This window comes from Elephantulus edwardii, unplaced genomic scaffold, assembly GCF_000299155.1.
Source record: "Elephantulus edwardii isolate Elephantulus edwardi_28Jun2011 unplaced genomic scaffold, EleEdw1.0 scaffold00211, whole genome shotgun sequence".
NCBI lineage: Eukaryota > Metazoa > Chordata > Mammalia > Macroscelidea > Macroscelididae > Elephantulus > Elephantulus edwardii.
Window position 1 is genome coordinate 349677 of NW_006399961.1, and position 6000 is coordinate 355676.

At 44.5% G+C, this 6000-nt stretch overlaps 1 protein-coding gene and 1 pseudogene across 2 annotated transcripts in view; both read left to right on the top strand.

Annotated features, from left to right (window-relative positions):
* Positions 1 to 6000, top strand: part of SYN3 (synapsin III) — a 785331-nt gene that overhangs the window by 164532 nt on the left and 614799 nt on the right. The window lies entirely within an intron of this gene.
* LOC102846191 lies at positions 3325 to 3688 on the top strand (annotated as a pseudogene).

A 6000-nucleotide genomic window follows, 5' to 3' on the forward strand; every position in this document is an offset into this window, starting at 1 on the left:
GTATATTCCATAGTACTTAGTGACCAGGGCGAGCACATGTTGTCTGGAAAAGGCCAACCAGCAAGTATTTTCAATTTTGCAGGTCACATAGCATCTGTCTCCACTACTCAGCCCTGCTGTTGAAGCATGAATGTTGCACAATATGTAAATTAATAAATATAACTGGGTTTGCATAAAACCCTCCAGGCCATCTCCAGGTTACATATAAACATCCCTCTTACCACCCATACTTGCTTTTTAATGTTATGTAAATTAGCCCTCACTTTGAAATGAACTGTGATGGCATTTTCAATAACATATTGAGCTGCTAACAGAAAAGTTGGTGGTTCAAACCCACCAGCCACTCTTCTCCCTGGAAGAAAGACAGGTAGCCTTTTCCTGTGAAGGTTAGTAGCCTTGGAAACCAGTTGGCTGATGCCATGAATTTGGATTCAACTTGATGTCAGTGTAGTAAAAACTACTTTTTTTACACCAACTTTTGCTCAAAAAATTTTTTTTCACCAAATTGCCTTTACTTGTGATACTTTCAAGCTTTTAAATCACTGTAAAGGTTTTGAGCTCTTTCTTGTACTAAAATAAGTACTCACTAAGAACGTGTGTATCTATTCTGACTTATATAAAAATCGACATAAAGTCCAACTCAGGAACGGATCTGGTTCATAACCCAGGGCCCGCCTGTATTTACTCAGTAGGCATCAATCATTGTCCCCTGGGGTGAAGGGCCATTCATGGCAAAAGGAAGAAATGAGTCAAGCATCTCTGAAAGAATTGTAGTGGGATTTTCAATTTTTAAACTTTGATGACCCTCAGAATTACTCTTCAAGCTTGTTTTAAACGTAGCCATCTATTCCCAGGAATGTGGATTCATTAGGTTTGTGAGCCAGAAACTCCTCTTTCAACATGCCAGGCGAGTGTGATGCAGGGGTCCCAGGTGCACACTTTGAGAAAGGCCAGAGCCGAGTCCCCCAAGCCTGGTGACTTCCTGAGAACAACCAGACCAGCCACTTCCTGTCTCGGCTTTCCTCCCTGTCCCTGGTCCCTCATGAGGGTCTGCTTCCAGATGAGGTCTGTTTTTAGCTGTTCCCAGGTCCGTCTGAGAGCCTCCCGCTGTGTGTCCTTCCAGCTGGACTTCTTGTCTCAAGGTCTTCTCAGTTTGAGCACCAAGGTTTCTTCTGATGGTACAATCCTGTTTCTCCCATCAACTGAAGATGGAGCCTTTCTGCAGGAGGAACATCTTGGGAGCACAGGTTTCCCCAGGAGCTCTGACTCCTGCCTGTCATCGCCTCCTCAGACCTAGGGAAGTGAGGGCAGGTGGGAAAAAGAGAATTGATACAGAGTGGAATGAGTCCCCATGACTATGGGGTTTTGGATTCATCACTTAATGTTCACGTAGCCTCTGGGATGCCTCCTCCCTCTAATTAAAGAGAATCTTCCTCACCTCCAGCCCCAGCAGAGCTCCTCTGAGAATGAAATGGAGCATGAAGGTAAAACTTCCCACTAGTGTCTGCCACCCGCTGGTCTCTCAGTGTAGGGTTGTGTCTTCCATCGTTCTGAACAGGTTTTACCAGAGCGTCCAGTCTGAGAGAGACTAGGAAGAAAGGCCTGGCAATCTACCGCTGACATTCAGCCAACAAACCCCCTCCAGATTGCAACTGACTGATCCACAACCAACTGGACATTGTTTTGTTCTCTTGTACACACAGGGCGGCCAGGTGCCAACTCCATAGCCACTAACGAGACATAAAGGCCAACTCAGGAACGAATCTGGTTCATAACCCAGTGCCCGCCCGTATTTACTCTCTAGGCATCAATCATTGTCCCCTGGGGTGAAGGGCCATTCGTGGCAAAAGGAAGAAATGAGTCAAGCATCTCTGAAAGAATTGCAGTGGGATTTTCAATTGCCATGGTCTTCGCAGTCACTTGTTATGCATCAGAGAGTTGGACAATGACCAAGGAGGATAGAAGGAGAATTGATGCCTTTGAGCTGTGGTGCTGGAGACGAGTATTGAGAATACCATGGACTGCTAGGGAAACAAACAGATTTGTCCTGGAAAGGGTTAAACCGTGTGGCTCCTTGGAGGCAAGGATTCTGAGGCTCCGTCTAACATACTTTGGACATGTTGTGAGGAGAGACCGGTCCTTGGAGAAGGACATCATGCTTGGGAGGGTGGAGGGACAGCACAGGAGGGGAAGGCCCTCTATGAGGGGGATTGATTCAGTGACTGGTGAATTGGGATGGGTGTGTCAGAGACAGTGCGATTGGCACAGGACAGAGCAGAGTTTAGGGCTGTTGTACATAGGGTCGCTATGAGTCACAAGCGACTCGGCAGCACATAAGAACAACAACAACCACACACCAAGGAAGCACTGGTGGAGCATGGTCTTATGTGCAGCTAGTTGAAAGGTTGGTGGTTCCAATCCACCAGCTGCTGTGCAGGAGAAAGATGGGAAGTCTCTTTCCATAAAGATTTACAGCCTTGGTAGTCTTGACAGAGTCACCATGAGTTAGGAGTGGCTTGATTTCATTGAGTTTTGTTGGCCACACACAAGTGTTTAGAGAGTTATTGTGTCTCCAGAGAAGCAGGAGGTTGGGGTGGGGGCTGGGGACACATTGGAGCCCTTGTCTCAAGAACCTTATTCATATCCTTCTTTAGTGGGTTAAGAAGGAGCCCTGATGGTTCAGGGCTAAGTGCTCACTGTTAACTGAAAGAAAGGCAGTTAGGTTCTACCTTACAGGGTTACTGTGACTTAGAATTGACTTGACAATGATGGCTTGGGTTTTGAATTTTGTTCATTTCATGACCAAATTAAATAATGTGATAAAATATCTGACACACTTGTGTTGTTGTTAGGTGCTGTCGAGTACAACCCATAGGGACCCTATATACAACAGATCTAAACCCTATCCCCTCCTTTGCGATCTTCATACTTTCTGACACACTTGAGCCCATTGTAGCAGACACCAAGTCAATCCACCTGGTTGAGGGTCTTCCTCTCTTTCATAGTTCCTTCGCCTTTCCAAGCATGAGATCCCTTTTCAAGGAATAGCCTCTCCTCACAACATGCCCAAAGTATGTGAAACAGAGCTTTATCATCTTTGCCTCCAAGAGCACTTTGGCTGCACGGTCTCCAAGACATATTTGCTCTTATGGCAGTCCATGGTATATTCGGTATTCTCCAACACCACAGCTCAAATGCTTGAATTCTTCTTCTATCATCCTAGTTCATTGTCCAGCTCCCAGACACCTAGCAAGTGATTAAAAAGATCATGGGGGAGGCGGGGCCGCAGCATCCGCTCGGGGCTGCAACCACGTGGTCCTCGCCATGGCCGCTGAGTGGGAAGCCGGCGAGTCCGGAAACAGGAAGTCCTTCAAGCTTCTAGGTATTTTAGACGTCCAGAACATTCCCTGTGCACGTGACTCAGTACTGTGTGGTTCGTTGGGATCTGTTGTGGCTGGCCTTGGACATTTTTTATTAACGAGCAAAATTAGAAGATCATGTGATGTTGGAGTAGGAGGATTTATTTTGGTGACTTTAGGATACTGGTTCCATTGTAGATATAATTATGCAAAACTAAGAATCCAGGAAAGAATTACCAGAGAAGGTATTAAAAATAAGATTTTCTATTAAAGCACCCATTGATTCTGAAAGGAAAACCAAGAACAGCTCAACAGCTGAGCAGCTGTAAGCAGAGACCATCAATACAGCTCTCAGGCCAACGGACAGAGCCGAGATCAAGTGCACAAATCACCCAGTTATGTACAAAGGAAATGAAGCCATCTTCACTTCTATCAGTACCTGTCAGTTATTCTGGTGGCCCTGTACGTGTTACGTGCCTCACTTTCTGAGAAAGTAAATTTAATTTACTGGCAGTGTGTGCTAAGAACAAAACTGTAAAATCTAAAAAAAAAAAAAAGATCATGGTTTCAGTCAGGCACCCCTTAGTCCTCAAACTCACATCATTGCTCCCCAATAATTTGGAGCATTCTTTGATGCAGACATTCCCAGTGTAATACTTCTCCTGATCTCTAGACCTTTTTTAATATGAAGGTTGCTTTCTTTTATAAGATCATAGCAAATTTGAATTAATTTAAAACTCTAAAAACAACAAACTTCAAACTCATGTGATAGAATTCTACCAGCAACTTTATAAATTAAACAAAAGAGAGGCTTTTAGTTGGCCTTCCTCAACAGAAAATGATGTAACTGATTATATTCCCAGTTCTAAGGATGATACTTCACTTGTCCTGTTAGAAAGACACAGAACACAGAAAATTGTGTAACTGATTATATCCCCAGTTCTAAGGCTGGTATTTCACTTGTCCTGTTAGAGGTACAGGAGAAAAGTTAGTTCATATAAGAGACTAGTTGCTGTCAAATAGCTCTAACTCTCAGCAGCTCTCAGCGTTAAAGAGTAGAGCTGTGTTCCAGAGAGGTTTTAGTTGCTTGTTCTTCAGTAGTAGATCGCCAGGCCTCTCTCCCAGGACACTTCGAGGTAGACTGAAACAGCCAGCCTTTGCAAAGGATTGAAAACAAAACAGTTGGTTCATCTAGAGGCAAATGGCTCAAAAGCCCAATTTCTTCCTTTATTTTATGTGCTACCAGACCAGTTGCAATCATGTTGATTCCAACCCATGGCGACCCCAGATGTGGCAGAGTGGAATCAGGCTCTTCAGAATTTTCAATGGCTCATCTTCAAAGTAAATCACCAGGCCTTTCTTCCATGGCACTTCTGGCTGGATCTCAACTTCCAGCCATTCAACTAGAGCAAAGATTGTGTCTATGTGTGTGTGCATGCATGCATGTGTGTCCCAACCATTTGTACCATGCAGGGACTCCAGTGTGTTATGTAAAAGATAGGCTAACTGCTATAGCAAGCCCTAGATTTCAAAGCCTTAGTGAATACTATTGTTTTTATGTGTCATCAAGTCGCCTGCCAGTCAAAGCAACCCTATGTACAATGGCTCTAAAGCTTGCCCTTTCCTGAGCCAGTCTCACTGACTCTGACATATCTAATCTCCTTGTCCCAATTATCATGTCATGCATCTCACTGAGGTCTTCCTCACCTGCACTGTCCCTCCACTCTTCCAAATATGATGTCCCTCTCCAGGGACTGGTCCTTCCTAGCTGTGTGCCCAAAGTATGTGAGATGTAGCTCCAAAATCATTGACTACAAGCAGGAACTTGATTTCACCTTCTCCAAGACAGACCTGTTAATTTTCTTGGCAGTCCACGGTGTGTTCAATACTCTTCTCCAGCACCACAACTCAAAGGCATCGATTCTTCTGTATTCCTTAGTCACTGTCTAGATATCTGATGCATAGCAAGTAACTGCAAAGACCATGGCCTGGATTGGGTACATCTAGTCTCTAGAGTGACATCTTTGCTCCATAACATTCTGGAAAGGTCCCAAGCAGACTTCCTCAATGCTATTCATCTTTTGATTTCCTGACTGCTGGTGCCAAGAGTGCTGATTGTGGAGCCAAGTAAGCTGAAATTGTTAACAACCTCAATCTCTTTTCCATCTATCATGAGGCTGCCAGTTGGCCCAGTGGTGAGAATCCTTGTCTTCTTGATGTTAAGTTTCAAGCCATATTGAAAGCTACAGTCTTTGATCGCCAGCAGCAAAGGCTTCAGGTCCTCCTCAGTTTCAGCAAGCAAGGTTGTATCATCTGCATAAGGCAGGCTGTTGATAAGTCTTCCTGCAATCCTGATACCACACCCCTCCTCATAAAGTCCAGCCTCTTGAATGATCTGTTCGTATACAGATTGAAACTTATTTAACACTCACATTACAATTGAGCATAGAATTCCACAGATGGTTTCCTACATGCTATTTATTCAAAGGTTCAGCCAGACTCCTCCCATTTTGTGGCACCACCATCATTAAGTTCTTGGAATCCTCTAGAAGCTTGTCCCTATCTGCCAGATGGTGGATGAAGGGAGAGTGGAAGACTGCCTGCATGGATTTTTTTAAGGGCCAATCCTGGAAAATGGGTG